This window comes from Triturus cristatus, chromosome 4_2 (genome assembly GCF_964204655.1).
Source record: "Triturus cristatus chromosome 4_2, aTriCri1.1, whole genome shotgun sequence".
Lineage (NCBI taxonomy): Eukaryota > Metazoa > Chordata > Amphibia > Caudata > Salamandridae > Triturus > Triturus cristatus.
The window spans coordinates 238,921,378-238,939,499 of NC_140586.1; the positions used below are offsets into that span (position 1 = coordinate 238,921,378).

The following is an 18,122-nucleotide window of genomic DNA, read 5'->3' on the forward strand; positions in this document are numbered from 1 at the left end:
GGTTGAAAGGCAGGCATCTCATTTACAAATTCTCCCTTGAGTAGTTTGCAACTCTCTTAGAATGAAAAAAAGCTGCATATCTGACAGGCGCCAGATTTAGATGCTGTTTGAACACTGCTTTCTTACACCGAGGGCAGTTTGTGGCGGGTGTATTATTTCTACACAGAGTGACGTCAGCCCCTCTGGTAATGGTGACCCATACATGTTACTTATGGGTGATAAAATGACTCATCTCCAGCAGTGGGACTTATGCATCTGTATTCACACGTCACTGACACTGTCTCCACAGGAGGCGTCCCCGCGTCCACATACGGAGGACTTGTCCAATAACATGCGAGGACACGCTTGCTGCGTGTCCCCTTGCAACCCCTCCATGGAGAGGGGTCTCGCAACCAGCAGCCAGGGGCCTAATTCCTTGCTTGCATCGGAGCCCGAGCCCATAGTATCTTTGCTACACCACTGAAGGACACAGATAGATGGGAAGGTTCGCTGTAGATAGGGATCAGAGGACAGGTGAAGGGAGAACCGCGCGCGGAGAGTATGTGATAAAATGAACACAAACAAAGCAATGAGATGATTACAAAGTGGGAGATGGAGGCAAAAAAAGAGCTATAGAGATGGGGGAGTGATGAAGACTAAGGTACAAATGGAGGTGAGAGCATGAGACAGTGAGAGACAATAAGGATGGTGAAGACAGAGGTAAAAAGAGGGCCGACGTAGTCACCATTAGGTGAGTGCAGTGAAGAAAGATGAGGGAAGACATGGGGTGATAGCACAACCAGAAATGAGAGGACTAGGGGGTGAGAAGGATGTCAAAAGATGGACGCGAGTTGTTGAAACAAGTGGAGTTTATAGTAAGCCTAAAATGGTATTGGTACGTCATGGGTGCACACTGTATTTGAAAACGGTGCTTTAACTTATCCAGTTGCAGAGTTACATATGATGTCCATGTGGCAGCTTGTACCCTGTCACAACACGTTCACCTATATTGTTTCCGTATACCGTAGTTAGATGTAATTCGAAATCCCCCATTTGACAGCCAAAAACGCTACACACTGCAACAGGTGCATTAACCCACGGTTCTATACTGGCTGCTGCATCTAAACCCATTTTCCTTGACAAGAGCGCAGTTTTACAAATTCGCTAATTCATTCTGCCACCATTTGGCGCGCATTTCTGTTGATTGCATTTTGAGTGTATTCCCCGTGAGCTAGAACTTGTTGGTGCGGTTGTGTGCCTCTTCAGTGGGTCTGTGCAATGTCTGATGACTTCATGTGTACGAATGAAAGTTGAGTTGCTTATGTATTTCCTATTGAATAACAATAACGAAGCTGTAGCGCCTTCAGGCACTACCTGTCAGACTCGACCGCTTTTGACGTGCCTGCTGCTGTCTGCGTGCCAGTATGTGCTGCATGAAGTCACCAGTCAGGGGGCATTTAAACCGCTGCACAACATTAGCGCGAGCAGCATGTTGCATGCAGCAAGAGCTTTGTGCAAGCAGTGGCACAGAACTATAGAGGGCATCATTTTGTTATAGTTGCGCGTTGTTTATTGGTTTAACGCGTCTGCGGTGCATGTATAATAATCATTCGTGTTTGAGGGGCACAGAAGACAGTGAGCAGCCCAATAGCGCCCTGAAAGCTAATCAGAATTGAATATAAACTCTAAGAGAAACTGGGAGCTTCAGGCAACACATTTTAATTGTTCTCCACTACAACATAGGTTATCATTTTTAATTATTAAGGAATATGCCAATGGAGCATAGATTGTTCGAAGGGGTGTGATATGCTTTTAGAAACACGCCTTTTAAATGACATGTCGTTTTGAGCGTTCCCCTGGGTAATTTATATAGATGAATATTGACCTTCTTGAAGCAAATCTAATTTCAGCTGATTGCTTTTAATTTTAAAAATTGTCACCCTGTCGATATATTTGTTTTGGTTTTCTTGGCTCTAACAGATGGTGGTTCGATTATGTCGATCCTCGGGAGCGCACACACGGCCGGGGGCAATTGCTGAACTTCTTTGCATGCAGTGACGAACAGCCTACAATAATGCCAGTGTCTGTGGGGAGGTTGCTTGCATTCTCGGGTCTGTGCTGAGCACCCCCAGCTGCTCAGAGGCCCCAGCAGACATGGTGCTATCTACTGTAGTCTGGTACCAGGCAATGTCAGGGCTAGACAGGCTTTAATAAATTAAACCTATTGAGTGCAGTGCAGCTAAGGGTGAGTGATGTCTGTGTGAGTGCAGGTTGAGCAGTGTGCCTGTGTGAGTCCAGGATGAGTGATGTGGATGTGTGAATGCTGTTTAGTGATCTGTCAGAGAAGGGTGAGTAATGGGTCTATGAGTGCAGGGTGAGTAGTGTGCCTATGTGATTGCAGGGAGAGTGATGTATCTGTGCAAGTGCAAAGAGACTTGTCTGGCTACTCCCAGAGATGTATTCGCCAAGCCACTTCTTTCTCAAATTTGCTTGCCCACTCTTTTTTCAAATTTTTCTCGGGGGGAGAAGCCCCCAAATCCCCCATAGGTGGTTCGGGCTCACTCACCACAGTGCAGTATTTACGTCTTACCACTTTCAAACGTCACCAGCCGCCACTGCTTCAGTTTCTTATTGCTATATGTGGGTGTTAAGGGGGTACTTATGAGGTGGAACTAATGTCCAGAGTGGTAAGTGTAAAACATTAAAATAAGCCATTACAAATGTGCCGTATAATTTTGCTGCATAATTTAGTCAACCCTTCTGCATATTTTGGCCCTGCTGCATAATTCAAGTTGCTCTGAAAATTATATATAAACAATGGAGCAGCAAATCCTCATACACAACTAAAGTGTCTTTGGAACAGGGGGCATTTGTATTCCTTTTTTAATGTTATTGGGCAGGGCATGGTGCAAAGAGCTGGTGGAAGAGAACTCCAGATTCTAGTGGCACTGCCCCAGAAAGATTGCTTCATGCTACACTCATGAAAGTAGGTGGCACGAGCAGGAGACATTCTGCATTGGGCCACTCATTGGTCAGGAGAATCTCAATTTATGAGCTAAATAATTGGAAATGTGTAGGGCTTTGGGGGTGATGCAGGCAGTCTTTAATTGACCTTTGCTTCCATGGAAACCATTGGAAAGGAATCAAGATAAGAGTAATGTGGTCAAATGTCATGCATCGAGACGCAAGACAGGAGGGGTCATATGAGGCACCTCTCTAAAGGGAGTGGCAACTTGATTTTTTGAAATGCCAGTGAGAAACATTCTCATATTCTGATACAGAGACGAAAATAGCTTGAAGAAGGGTTTTTAGTTCAGGTTGCAGGATAAACTACCCAATTCCTTAAAAAGCAAGAGGTGGTAATGGGTTTGGAATCTCCCCATAGCTTACCATTCGTTGGCAACATTGTCACTCTTCTTTGCTGCCTTCTAATTTAGCAGCACTTGCCATGAACTACTTACTTATATTGCCATGGTGCATGGACCAAGTACCGATTAATGACATCGGATTAGTGCCCCTCCGCTGGTCAGCTTTTCTTTTTTTGCAGTTTCATATAGTGCAAACTCATTCAAATGCTTTAGAGTGATTTACATGAGTACCTGTTACATTACACAAGGACACATTCATTTTTTTTTATTAAGCATTGAGAGATTTGCCCAGAATCACAGGATGTTGAGTTGACGCCAAGATTCAAACCCGTTTCTCCAGTTCCAAGGTCGCCAGCTCTAGCTCTTACAGAACTTCCTCTCCTGCTCACACTGGAATTCAGGTACCATTTATGTGCTATGACGAGGTCAACGCCACTTCATAGCTTTTAAAAGCTATTTTATTTAAGTTATACTTTCTCCCTCTCCCAGTTTCTTCTCTTCACGTCCTGGATATTGTTTTTGACTCAACTTTTGTTTATTTTCATGTTTGCCACCTGTTTCTCCACACCTTTCATTTTACACAACCTGGAGGGTGGGGGGGGCACATTTGTATACCTAAAGCTAAAAATACTTGACTTGCGGCTCTATATGCTAATGATAGCATCTGGATAATTATTTTAAAAATACTTCACTGTTTTATATGCAAATGAGAAGGTTACTTGCTCCTCCAGTACTTTATAAAATATCAAAAAGTTATTCTAAAATCAATTTAATGTTCCCAAGTCGTCTCCTGGAGGTAGGCTCTGCATCAGTCTTGGGATGTCACATGCTGTTGGAAGGGCTGGTAATGCGCTACTTCGCTTTTGAAAACGTTACTAGTTTTGTGATGTAATGCCCGTGTTAAACTCCGTGCCTATACTTTTTTGCAGTTTTATAGAGCGCGATCAAGACCTGTAGGTATGTGAGTGCTTTACATTAACAGCAGTTACCTTACACAACGGGGCATATGATAACAGAGTTATGTTCTCCGGGAGATTTTGGGCGAGTGGTTCTATCCAAAATGACTGACACCACCCATGGGCTACAATTGGGTTGGAGGTGGAATACATATAGGGACGTCATATGGGCTACCACCCACCATTTTAAGATAGATACTGCGGTAGGTATCGGGATAGGTAGGGAAATTAAGCAAATTTTCAATGTGTTGATAATTTCTTCTGGGGAGTCACAATGAAGGAAGCCTAAGTTGCCGAAGCGGTCCTGCTCCTTCGTGAAGCCAGCTGCATGAATTTGTTTCCAAGCAGGACCGTGGGAGCTGACCAATGTGGGCTTCATATGGCATAGTGGCATTAGCGCGCTCGCAGCCATGGCAGAAGAGCCCCAGGTTGGCAGCACCAGGTATGGATGGGGGCCAGAGAGGCAGTGCTGCATCCGTCCTGTGAGCCCCTGTAAGGAGGGGATGTGCGGTGAGGGCTGTGGTGCATATTTATAGGCTGAAGAGGATGGGCAGGGCTATGGGCCTAGCTGCTACTGCAGGGAGCCCCGGGCTTTCACACGCAATCAGGGGTTGTATGACTGAACAATGCAGGGAAATAATTAGCATGTCTTTACAATGCATTTTTTACTCCACTTTGTTTTAGAACGCATATGCTTTTACAGCGCATCCCATTACCATGCATGGTGTGTATATATATTAACCCTGGGCATAGTTCGCGTAGTCACGCTACGCGAAGTGCACTTTGCCCTACGCACGCTACGCAAACTGCGTAGTGCAGTAGGGAAATGCTGTTTGCAATGATTGCACAGTGCCGGATGCTTGTCCGCACTGTGCAATTATTGCGAACGGCATCATGCACAGTGCAAGCAGGCGTTTTCTGCCGCTCGAGTAGATTTGTACTCGAGCGGCAGCTTTCTCAATGCGGACTTGTAGTTTCTCATCGCAGGCTGTCGCGAGCCTACCTGACCACTCGCAATGAGAAACCTGACCTCCCCGTGTTGAGAATCGCGCCGGGAGGCTTATTTTCCACGCTCGCGATCGGCAACTTGATGTTGCCGATCGCGAACGAGGAAAAAGTCTCGCCGGGATGTTGATTTTGCTCGCTCGCGGTCGCCAACTTGACGTTGAGGACCGCAAGCAAGCAAAAAATGCCGCTACGCGTTTTTGCACTGTGCTACGTGTGATTCGCGTAGCTGCGCAAACTACGCATACTCCGGGAGCGTAGCGTAGTTTTCTGCCCAGGCCTAATATATTTTTTTTTAATGCATTTGTGAGGGGACCCCCGCCACACTACCCCAACGTTCCTTCAATGCATGGTAAAGGCATTCATATGGTAAAACAACATGGTAAAAACCTCATTGTAATGGTTGTTTCCCACGAACAGGATATTCCATCAGGGACGACGTGGCAGTGGGAGGTGGGACAAAAGGTGGCTTGGCTGTGGGGGGGGGGGTCGGTTTCACACAGAGAAGCCCCACAGACTGTTTGAAGCCCCACAAACCCCTAGAAGAGGTGCCAATGGGCACACTGATGGTAGGGGGGCCTTCTGGGTCTCAGTTAACTGCTGTAATGGAGTCAGGCAAGAGGGGGTCCGCTGGAGGGTGGGAAAGCAGGTACAAGGCCTGGAAGGGTCGGGGAGGATACAGTCAAGCCAGGAATGGTAGGGAGTCCAGGATAAGCCGGGGCAATCTGGTATTGAGTGACAGCAAGGATGAAATGGGGAGGGTGAGGACAGGGCATGAGAGGAACTTGGGCAAGGTGAACTTGTTATTTTTGGCCCTTGGCGCAGATTCACAATCCACTAGAGTAAATGGCTTAGGTGACAGAGTCAGGGGCAGTTGCAAGCGTTGCAGGGAGGTCACAGAGGAGGCTCAGGAATATTCTTAAGGGGCCAGGGCCTGGGCCAGAAAGGAGACGTTCCGGCATAGCACGATGTTTACAGGTACAGGTAGTTTGGTGCCAGGAGAGGTAAAGGGTAGGGCTGGACATGCCAGTGCACACAGACCCTTTGGCTGCAGTTATGGACAGTGGAGCAGACTTAGGTGAGTCTGGTATGGCTCACTTACCCCAAGGTGAAGAGATAGCATGGTCTGGCGTGTCAGTGTTGCAACTGATTGGTGGAACGCAGAGTAAGAAGGTGCACATGAAGGAAGTACAGGTCCTTTTGTGACATTTGACTTTTGCATGCAGAGTGGGGCAGGCAGGACTTTGTTGGTATCTAGGCATGGTCAGGTCTATCTAGACCCTATAGCTTTCCTGGAGTTGTTTCCATTGTTGGTGGCGCTGGCTCTGTGAGGCGAGTTTGCAAACTAGTGTTCTTTAAGGTGGCTAACATTTCAGTGGTGCATCAGCAGTTGGCGCATGCTCCAATACTGTTTGTGCTGACCTATTTATGCCAGAACATTTAATTCAGGGCGTGACATGTACCAGGTCAAGATATTATTGCAGACTGTCTCGTTTTCAGTGGCAGAGGTTCTGTGGTCTTGCGTCAGGAGTGGACAGGACAGGGATGCCGGTCGATTTGTGGGGAGTAGGAAAAATGCTGCAATTAGTAATAGGTTCCTTAGCCATTTCTACAAGATGGGTACATGGCCAAGCATTGAGGGAGTTTCTGGCATCGGGGGCACCGAGGTGGGATTGTGAATTTGGGAGGAAACAGGAGGATGGAGAACTTTATAATGTTGATGGTGGAAAAGGGTTGGTCCAGGGTAAAATTGCTGGGAACATTTCTGGCATTGCTTTTGTGGGGTTAGATGTTGTAGGGCTATGCACCCTTGACCAGGGAACTGGGTTCACTGCTATTGGAAGGTTGGGTGCTGGAGGCTGGTAATTTGGAGGGGGCCTGCCAGCCTTGGGGAACCAGTCTTTTTTACTTTTCTCATGTGTTCCATATTTGTTAGGAGAGTTTAGGGTGTCAGAACGTCTGGGGTAAAAAGGGGTGATGGGTCTATGCTGGTCAGAGGTGTAGCCAGAGCAAGGGGGAGTTCTGAGGTCTAAGGTGTATCAGAAGGGGAATGGGTGACCGTGGTTGCAGTCACATTCGTGTAGGCGACAGGGCTTGAAGTGGAAAAATAAAAGTGCAGGTACTCTGTAACAGAGTACCTGCTTGTTTCTGAGAAGTGCCGGTACTCTCCAATTAAAGGTATTGCATTTCTCTTGAGACGAGCCGGTACTCTCCTCCTCAAAATAAAAAAGTGCCGGTACTCCAGACCGGACAGTACCGGCCCAATTAAAGCACTGGTAGGCGATGTTGGCTGGTGTTTTGGTACTTGAAAAGACCAGCAGGCGATGCACTGGGTATGGGTTTTCGGGATGACAATGGGTTGCGGCTGTCAGCCTTCCAGCTTTTGCAAGTACTGTGCAAGGATTTGCCGCAAGTGAGGCTGCCAGCAGAATACGGATGCATTCCTTCCGAACAGGAGCGGCTACTGAGGCTGGGAGGACTGGATGGGGAGATTGCAGATAAAGCGATTGGGGATGTCGCTGTACTGCTATAAAGCTTGTGTGCATTGAGGAGTGTTGAGGTGCATTGGTGCTATCTAATTATATGTTTCTTTTAAGGTTGGGTGCTGGGACCAGATTTCTGGGATGAGTGTCGGGATTGTCGGACTCTTGTAAGATGGGCAGAATTGCAGGCGAATGGAAGAAGTTTCGGGTCACAGCTTGGTTTGTCCCAACAGGGGATTAAAGTTGCATAGTTTATGAAAAGGGGAATGTTATGGACCGAACGGCCTCCTCGTTTGAATTGTTTAAAGGGTTCGGATGACTACCTGGATGTTTTGCCATTCACTTAGGGGGAAATGATTTGATTCAGGGAAAGGGATTGGCACTATTGAAGGCAGATTTGGAGGAAATACTGAGGTCTTGGGCAGAGACTCATTTTTGTGGAGTAAACTAGTTCCACACTGTAGGTGAAGAGGGACAGAGAGGAGGGTGGCCATTGAGCAGGCATGGAGGAAAATCAATAGGTAGATGAGGTTTTGTAGAGAAAGAAGGCTGGGGAGAGTGGTACACATCAGGTTTGAGGTGGCACATTTTTTTCCAGGGGTAATGAGTGCACTCAAGTGCCAGACATGGGTATGGATCTCTATTGCAGAGGAGAGGGGCACTGAGTTGCTGGGTGCGCGGTGGTAGCCAAAAGGTTGAAGGCAGGTTTTGTGAAGCTTCAGAGTGGCGTTTGAGAAGAAACTTTTCAGTCTGTCAAGCGGTTTGTATTGTGAGGGGATGGGTGGGGGGAGAAGGACTGTTAAAAAGGGGGAGAGCTATTTTTTCTTGCGGATGCAGGTATTTGGAGATTCGAGTTGGAAGATTCACAGTTGGTTTTGGTCAAAATAATAATGTAAAGTGCTGAGCAGGAAAGGTGGTCAAGTTCGAGGTGAAGTGCTGGGGGTACAGTTAGCGGTGGTGGTAGGAAGAGCCAGTAGGTGTATTTCCTGTATAGAGGGACTTTAGTTCTGCAAGGCATTTCTGCCGAGGGTTTTGGGTAGTGTTATTGTGCTGTGCACCTGCCTCAATAAAGCGGCCGATCCCATGCTAAGATTGGGCTTGGTCAGTTGCAGCTTTCTTCGACTGGTGCATTTGTTACCTGATCAAATGCCCCCTCAGTGCAGCATAAACTAATACAAGCTGCCCGATGGAGTTCTGCTTTATGCCTCACGTTTCAATGTTAATGTCTTTGAACAGAACACAACTTTCTTTAGAGCTCTGTAATTATGTGGCCCGTGCCTCATACTCATTAGCCTGGATTCTCGTGATGGCATGCTTCACCTTTTGGATCTTTTTCGTACTTATGTAGGAACGATAAAAGACTTGAATTGTTGCTGCAGATTTGAACATATGCGCTTTTTTTTTCTTGGAGTGCATATTTCTTTTAGCAGTTTGCAACACCACATCAGCAGAATATATTCTTTTGTACACCAACACAGCTCACTTTGTATCCGGTGTCCTTTGTATCGATCATGCATCACACTGGCTGTACCTACGCTAATGAGATGTCAAAGCAAACACAAAGACTGGGGGACACTCACCCCCAGTCATCCTTCTTTAGCTCACTTCTCCACCCCAGTTCAAACCCAGCTATATGCAAATCAGTCTTGACCCTGTGCCTCATGGGAACAGTCCAGCCGGGACTGCCAAGCCATGTCTTCACTGGACCAGAAACAAGCAACCTGGGACCAGTTTCGGGTAACACCCTCATCAGCCAGGCTTGCTTGAATCCTGGGGCAAAGTGAGCAAGGAACCCACGTCTGGGCATACCCTGCCAACTTCAGGCAAACAAAGCAAACACAAAGAGATGATGGACGGAGTGCTGAAACTTTTCAGACACTCACCCCCAGTCACAGATCCGGGTTGAATCTATCATTCTTCTTTAGCTCACTTCGCCACCCCAGTTCACACCCAGCTATATGCAAATCAGTTGTGACCCTGTGCCTCATGGGAACAGTCCAACCCGAACTGCCAAGCCAGGTCTTACCTGGACCAGAAACAAGCATCCGGGGACCAGTTTCGGGGCCTATAATGAGATGTCACAGGTTTTTACAAGTAAGAAGTGTTGCCTCATTGGCCAGAGTGACTGAAGTAGGCAGGTTTCTCTGACTTGCTTTTGCAGTTGGTGGGCTGTCATTGCTCTGAAAGCAGTATGCAGGTATAACTGGTGTATTTATCAAATACTCCCATCTTTTAAACTTGCCTTGCAGGTACACTATGAAGTACTGTTGGAGTCAGGGCTTTAAGTGGGCTCGGTCGTGCTGGTGCCCAGCAGCGGCAGTTCTTAGAAGCAGGTGACGAGACGGGTCCCTACCGGGCTCTCAATTTTTACCTTCAGGGTGGGTAAAAAACGTAACTCTGCAATAGTACTACCCGTCACTGCTTTTGCTGTAATTTCAAAGAGACCAATTTTTCAGTTTTATGTGGTGCAAACTTGCAGCAAACATGAGCACCAGGTACATTACACAAGGTCATATTAATGTTTTGAATCACAGGATGTTGATTGAGCCGACCTGAGGCTCGAACCTGCTTTCTCACCTCCAAAGTCGGTATCTCTAGCCTTAGCCAGAACCTCACCCACAAGAACGGAAGCATTTTCAATATTATATACAACAAAGTCATAGTTGTTGCTATTTATCTTATGCAATTTATAAACATTGAGAAAGCCAATAGTTCTGGCTTGTTGTAGGTGTAATGTTACTTGTTGTATTATATATCTGAATGAATGGACAGAAACAGCAAAATATCAGGGGGGTGGCACACTGTGCTAAGTACAGATGTTTAGCTTAAGTGTTATTACATCGGCCACGCCACTATGTGAGACCCCCCCAGTCATTTCATCCCACTTAAAGCCCTAGTTGGAGTGTAATTATGTGCCCCTTCTTAGGTCGAGCCTGCGAATATAGCCAGGTCTGGCCCCCCCCCCCCCCCATTTGAGGTACATTGGGCATCATCAGCCTTTTGTTGGTAATGTTAAGCATCACCACTCCAACACCCAATACAGGGGGGTCAGTAGCACCCCATGGCCTAAGCATCCGACCCAGTAAGGGATAAGGAGAGCCCAACTGCGCCATCACTCCATTTTGTGGGCAAAGGTGACCGCACGGCTCATTCACCTCATCTGCATGGCCCACCTGTGGTTAACCTCACCTGATGTTGTGACGAGCAGCTCGAGGGCTCACAATGACCTCCCCCAATGTGGGCAAATACAACGCCACTGCTCAGCCTCACCTCCCGAGTACTGTGTACTTGGTTCTAAAAGCGACCTCCCTTCCACAGAGGTGGGGCAATGAGATTTCCAGAGCGCATGGCTCCCTAAGCACTCCTCCCCCATCCAAACTAACGTTCTATCCTTATGTGGGAGTAGAGTGAGCGCCCCAAGCACGCAGCCCACAGTTCAGAGAGAACACCCAACAAACACGAAGCCAAAATGCCAACGCTTGCAAAAACCACTTCCGCGTCACAAGCACAGTCAGTTACGTCATATGGAGCAGCTGTGTCACGCTGAGAGTCAACAAGTCCTAGGGCCGAGACTGGGGCCGTCACCTCGGGCTGAACTTAAGTGCCATCAAGACCGACGGAAAGTTAATAGCATTGCGTGTCCACATAGGCATACGGCCTTCTAGGTGACGAAAGCAGTGCTGCAGTTTCATTGTACTCCTTATACCGCAAGGAAACATAAGATTTATTTTTTAAACCTAGTTGGATGGAGCACCTCCCTGCCCCCACTTCGATATTTATACAAATAACCCTTACTGTAATGACCCTAGTCCCACTAGAGGGGGACCAGGGACTTGACCCGAAAGGGTCTACAAACATTATCTCACCCTCTGGCCTGGCATAGCCAGAGGATATAAATGAAGAGGCAAAGACCGCGTGAGGAACCGGGAGAACACTACACCAGCAGAAAAGCCCTGCCAGAATAACAAAACAAAGAAAAAAAATCACTTCACCATCAAAGCCCAGGCAGGCCAAGAGAAAGGTGGAAAACAGAAGAGGGAATAAAAAGGGGACACCGAGGGAACAAAGACAAAAGAGAGGCACAAGTGGAACAGGGTGCCGTGCCCCTCTGACCGGCAAAACTAAGCACGATCTCAGCACTACCCAGGACAAAAAGGACTCGCACCACTATAACACAGCTCAGTGACCATGATGGACAATGCCACGCAAGCAGGCCCGCAGCAGGCGCAACAGGTGGGACCCGTCAGACCGGCCGCACAGCACACACACGTGCTACCACCATTCAACTTATTCCGGACTATGAACAATTCAAGCTCCACCAAGCCCACCAAAGGGAAGGAGAGTCCATGGACGCGTTCCATGCATGCCTGAGGGAACTGGCCAGCATGTGCACGGCTGACGACCAAGCCAAAGAGTTGAGAGCATAGATCATACAAGAATGCTGCAACCAAACCCTTTGGAGTCTCATCCACCGGCAGCCCAGTATCCACCTGGAAGATAGCCTCGTCATGGCGCAGTCCCACGATCTGTCGGACGCCATGGACATAGCCATCACTGAGCAACTGGAAAGTCCTGCCACAATAAAAGTAGAACGAGCTGCTGCGATCCGAACTCAAGGAAGAGGAAGCAGAGGAAGACAACCAGTGAAGGTTCTGTTTGTGGGTACTGTAGACGTGAAGAGCACCCCCTGGAGGGATGCCCAGCACAAGGGCAAACCTGCTCGAAGTGTGGCACCCTCAACCACTTTGCCACCGCATGCAGAGGTGGGCCCAGGAACAGAAGCACTCGAGGAAGGAGGCCACCCTCAAAGTCCATGAGGCAGCTATCCCTCAAAGACCCAGAGAACACAAAAGCAGCCAAAAGCCAACAGCGGCAGCGACCCCGCCTTGAAAACTCGTCCACCGAAGATGAGGACAAATGCTTCCTCCGATCATTCCCAAGCCACTTGAAGCACAAGAGGTGCCTGCAGCCCACATGGGTCGTAGAAATAGAAGGATCCCGTGTCACAGGTTTGATCGACACCGGCACATCCGTTAATGTGATGGGCAGCCAACAATACAAACAGCTGCACCCGCGCCCCCAGAATGCCCCGACCAATGTCAAGATATTCACCTACGGAAGCCAAACACCACTACCTCTGAAAGGCAAAATCACTATGCAGGTAAAAGCAGAGGACCAGGAGATCACAACAGCGTTCCATGTAGTCGATAGAGAAACCAGCATCCTAGTAGGAAGCCAAACCGCGGAAGACCTCAGCCTGGTCACTTTCTTCCACTCAGTTAAAGCATTCCAGATGGACGAAGTGCTTGAACTATTCCTGCTCCTCTTCACCGGGCTGGGGTGCATGAAGAGGCCACCTGTCAAGCTTCACATAGACAAATCGATTAAACCAGTCGCACTTGTCACAGCTGCATCCAATTCCATCTACGGCCTCTGGTCGAACAAGAACTGTGCGACTAGGAACAACAAGGAGTGATTGAAAAAGTCACTGGCCCAACACTCTGGGTCTCGCTCATGGTGATTGTGGAGAAGCCAAAACAACCAGGAAAAATACAGTTGTGCAGAGACATGCCCCTGCCCAACCAAGCGATCAAAATGGAGAGACATATAACACCCACGATGGATGATATCATAGCCAACTTGAATGGCTCCCGATGGTTCTCCAAGCTAGACCTTAACACAGGTTACCATCAGCTATCGCTAGCAGAAGAGAGCGAGTACATAACAACCTTCTCGACACACATAGGGCTGTGCCGTTACAAACGGCTGAACTTTGGTATTTCATCTGCTGCCGAAATATTCTAAGATGCTGTCCGAGAGACTCTCTCCAGCTTACAAGGGGTGCTCAGTGTCAGTGATGACATCCTGATCCACTTGTCATCCATCGAGGAGCACCACAAACACCTCAGAGCAGCCAGGCAATGACTATCACTCCACAAAGATGAGTGTTCTTTCTTTCAGAGCTCCATTGATTTTTTTGGGTGCGTCTTTAACCAGGAGGGGGTGCAGGTGGACCCATAAAAGTACCACACCATACAGCAAGCATCAGCACCAACCACAGTATCAGAAGTGTGTAGCTTTCTGGGGATGGCCAGGTATTGCAGGCGATTCATCCCCAGCCTGGCCACGATAGCCAAATCCATCTGAGCGTTAACCAAGAAAGATACCGCATGTAAGTGGGAACACGAAGAAGAGGTGGCGTTTCGGAACATCAAAGAAGCATTACTTAGCAATGGCATACTTCGGTGCAACACGGAACTTCTAGTGGAAGCCAGCCCCGTGGGCCTAGGGGTGTTGATCACTCAAGAAGCGGAACCTGGCAAATGGGCACCCTTTGCATTAGCGAGCAAGGCCCTCATGACCACGGAAGAGGGTACTCCCAGATCGAAAGGGAGGTGCTAGCAATCAAGTGGGCATGCAACCACTTTCATCTCTACATCAGTGGACACCCATTCTGGGCAGTCACCGACCACCAGCCACTTGTTCCACTATTCTGAGGCACAGCCCCACACACTCTGCCACGAATCGAACGGTGGGCGATGCAGTTGCAGTACTACCAGATGGATCTAGTGTATTGCCCCGGTTCGAATTATCCTGTGGATTTCCTCTCCCTGCACCTGCCAGACCCAAGAGGAGAAGATACTGACAATGAAGCAAGGATGGAAGACTATGTGGACATGGTGATCATGTCCCCGTACCCTCACCATCGAGGAGATCAGCTCAGCAACCAAGAACGACCCGGTCTTGGTGAAGGTCGTAGACGCCCTGCTCCGAAGGTCATGAGAGAACTTTTTGCACGATGCCAACAACTGGTGCGGCCCAGACAAGAAGCATCTCGGAAAACTATGGAAGGTGTGGGACGAGCTAAACACAACAGCAGAAGGTCTAGTGTTAAGAGGATCTCGAATTTGTGATCCCAGGGAGCCTCCAAGAGAGAGTGACGACCCTTGCACACGCAGGCCACAATGGAACCATCCAAATGAAATCGTGGATGAGGTTGAAAGTTTGGTTCCCAGGGTTAGGGGCTGCTGTTTACAACCTGGTACAAAACTGCCACTCCTGCCAGATCACAAGCAGCCAGGAACCCACGGCACCAATAATCACAGCGGCGCCAGCCTCAGCTCCGGGTCTCAAATTACCCTCGACTTTGGAAGCTTCCCAGACGGAAGGGTGACAGCAGTACTCATTGACATCTATTCCAGGCACCCAATAGTTGAAGTAGTGGATTCCACAGCATATGCCCACATTGCGCCAGTTCTTGAGAGGACATTCGCTTTGTTCAGTCTGCCCCAAGAGCTGAAGATGGACAGTGTTCCACCCTTCCAAGGAGGATAATTTAAGGACCTACTCACATCACTGGGCATACAACACCATCGTATCACCCCTCAATGTCCGCAAGCCAATGGCACGATTCATGCACACGCTGAATAAAGTCCTTCACATCGCTGTGGCAGACGAACCAACCCGGAAGCAGTGCTACAACGATTCCTGTGAGAATACTGCAGCACACCGCATTGCATGACACAAAGATCCCCTTGGTCCCTGATGCTCGCCAGACACAGACGGGATACCATCCCCGTATCGGACTGCTGAACTCCACCACCCTACGAGCCAGCCTACGCACAAACCCGATGAGCCCAAATCAATGAGGGGCCAGCAAGAGACGGAAAGCCAAGCCTCGTGCCAGGAAGCCTGGTACTGATTTAAAACTGCAGAGTGGGATGGAAGATAAAGACACCCTACGAACCAAGGACTAGGACCATATTGGGGGTGAATGGAACATCCATCACCACCAACTGTGGGGACGAAGTAGTCACCAGGAAGGTGTCATGGTTCCTGAGAGTAGAACGCCCGCATCAAGAAAGTGTTAATCCAAAAAACACAGAAGCAGAAACTGACTGGGCCGAAGGAAACTCACAACCCAGCACCGGAGGTGCAAGCCTGGCCAGTCCTCCTAGCCTTCAGATGGTTCTACCGGCAGAGAGCAAAGAGTGGAGTGTCACCTTCCAGCCTGATCCAAGCATCCAGAGTGCAGGCCATCGATCCAACTCCCAACGCTACAACTTGAGACCGAATCCACTGCCCAAGTCAGAGACTAAAAGACTTACTTTGTTGAAGTTTGTTGAGACAGTTTAATACCAAGTTGGGAAGGGATGTAATGACCCTATTCCCGTGAGGGTGGGCCCAGGGACTCGAACCGGAAGGGTCTACAAACATTGTATCGCCCTCTGGCCAGGCATGGCCAGAGGATATAAATAAAGGAAAGGGGGAAGACCACTCGGTGTCTTCTACCCATAGCAGTGTTACAGTGTGCATGTGTGCAATTCTTTGGCCATTGCTAGGCCGCTGCATCTGCCTGCACCTTTCCCCGCTACACTTCCTTAATATATGGGTTTTGTACTTCACACTATGTGTATACCGGGTGCTGTTATGAAGAGGCAGCCTGCAAGATGTACTTTCTTAATGACTAGAGAAGAGATAGGGTTGGGTCTGGCTGCGGAAGCTTCAGAGTGCGCCCTCGCGCCCCTGCTCACCTTGGTCTTCTCTCCCTGCTTGAAGGGGAAGGTGGTCTCGCGCTGCTCCTAGCCCCAGCTGCCCGCCGCCTTGGAGTTGCAGACAATGGTATTGATGTCGCCCTCGTGGTTGAAGCGGGGGTTGAAGTGCAGGGTAATGTCCGAGCTGTCCTTGCCCAGGTCAATAGCGAACCTGAAGGGAAAGGGAGAAAGGGGTGGACATTGTGCTCAGAATAAGCAGACAGAAGCACAGTGGCAGTGTTCTAAAATGTACCCTGGTGGACACAGACGGGGGGCAGCTAGGTTCAAAGGGTCCTAGCGTGCATTATATCTGCACAGTACATGCCTCCACCCAACTGGCGACCATGTGGTACATGCGAGGGGTGAGGTTCAAATACCATTGACCACAGGAAAACCATACAAGACACCCCATCCCCTCCACCAATCCCTCCTCCCCGCCATCCCCCTCCAAAACTGTGTCTTAACCTCCTATCGTAACACGTACTAAAGCTAAAACCGGTAACACCAACTTCACCAGTTGGTCTCATGACCTCACCACCACAGATACCCAGCTGCTCACAGTCTGTACTGCTCCCTTACCCTCCAGATACCCAGACGTTTGTAGCCCCCTCACCCACTGCTCCAGTCAGGCATTTCCTGCACCATCACCCACCAATTACCTCAACCACAGGTGACTGTCCTGCACCCTCACCCTCCAGTTACCCCAGGAAAGTAGCTTGCCCCCTCGCTCTACAGAGTAGCCTTGCACCTTAATCCTCATTCCATCCCACCCCCTTATCCTCCAGGTACCTAGGTGCTCGCCACTTCAGGCGCTCTCTCACCCTTGAGAGGTCTCACCCGCTCACTACTTACCCCCCTTCAGCCTTGAACACTATCTGTATATGCCACCCCTGTAAACCCCGCTTCCCTCAGGCCTTATTCTCCTTCTATGCCACAGTCCCATCTACTTATACATCACCAACCTTTAACCTCCCCCCCACATAACATTGGACCCACCTACTCCTAAACCTAGGCCTGGTCATTATATTCAGACAAAGCCCCGTCTGATTCTAGGATCACTACCCTCAGATACCGCGGCCCCATCTTCCTCTACCCACCCCAATCGATACTTCAGATACCCCGGCCCCATACCACTTGGCATCCGATGGTATCATGCCCTTAATGTCGATGCCTTTACCCAGCTCGAGATTCAGATTGTGCACTTCCATTCCCTGTAAGGCAAGTGAAAGACATCAGCATTGTGGGGGTGCTAGTTTCACCCCTTCCCTCATCAATATTATTCTGAGAGGGGCTGCTGTGGGGCTTGGAGTCCTCTTTTACCCAACTTCAACATAAAATAAAGCTACCATTTATAATCTTTATATGCAAGTGTATGCACGTGGATAGCCTGAAGCTCTGGCATGGAATACATCTGACCATGGTGGACCCATGTTGGACAACTCGGTTTTATACTCTGATCTCAGAGCTAGCCTTGATCGCACTATGAGAAAGTAAGTGCCTGTGGCCTGTTCAGGGACACTGTCCAGATTGGGTTCAATCTGACCACCACTAATAAACTAAAATAGGATGCAGGGACGACTTAAGGGCAGTGCGACTGGCGCACTGCACTGGGCGCTGACCTGTGGAGGAGGTGCTGACCTGGGGGGGGGGGGGGGATTGGGGTAGGGCTTGGATGTTTAGCAATAACTTATGATTGGAGAGATGACGGGCACTTTTCCTGGTGGTAATGAGGGAATCCGAGGAGGCGGTCATGGGGTGTGGGGCCACCAAAAATGATTGTCGCTCCGGGTGCCACCA

General features: G+C 48.9%; 1 pseudogene; it reads right to left on the bottom strand.

The window, feature by feature from the left end:
- Positions 1–17,533, bottom strand: part of LOC146833524 (galectin-1-like) — a 36,098-nt pseudogene extending 18,565 nt beyond the window's left edge.
- Positions 17,534–18,122: the final 589 nt, after the last annotated feature.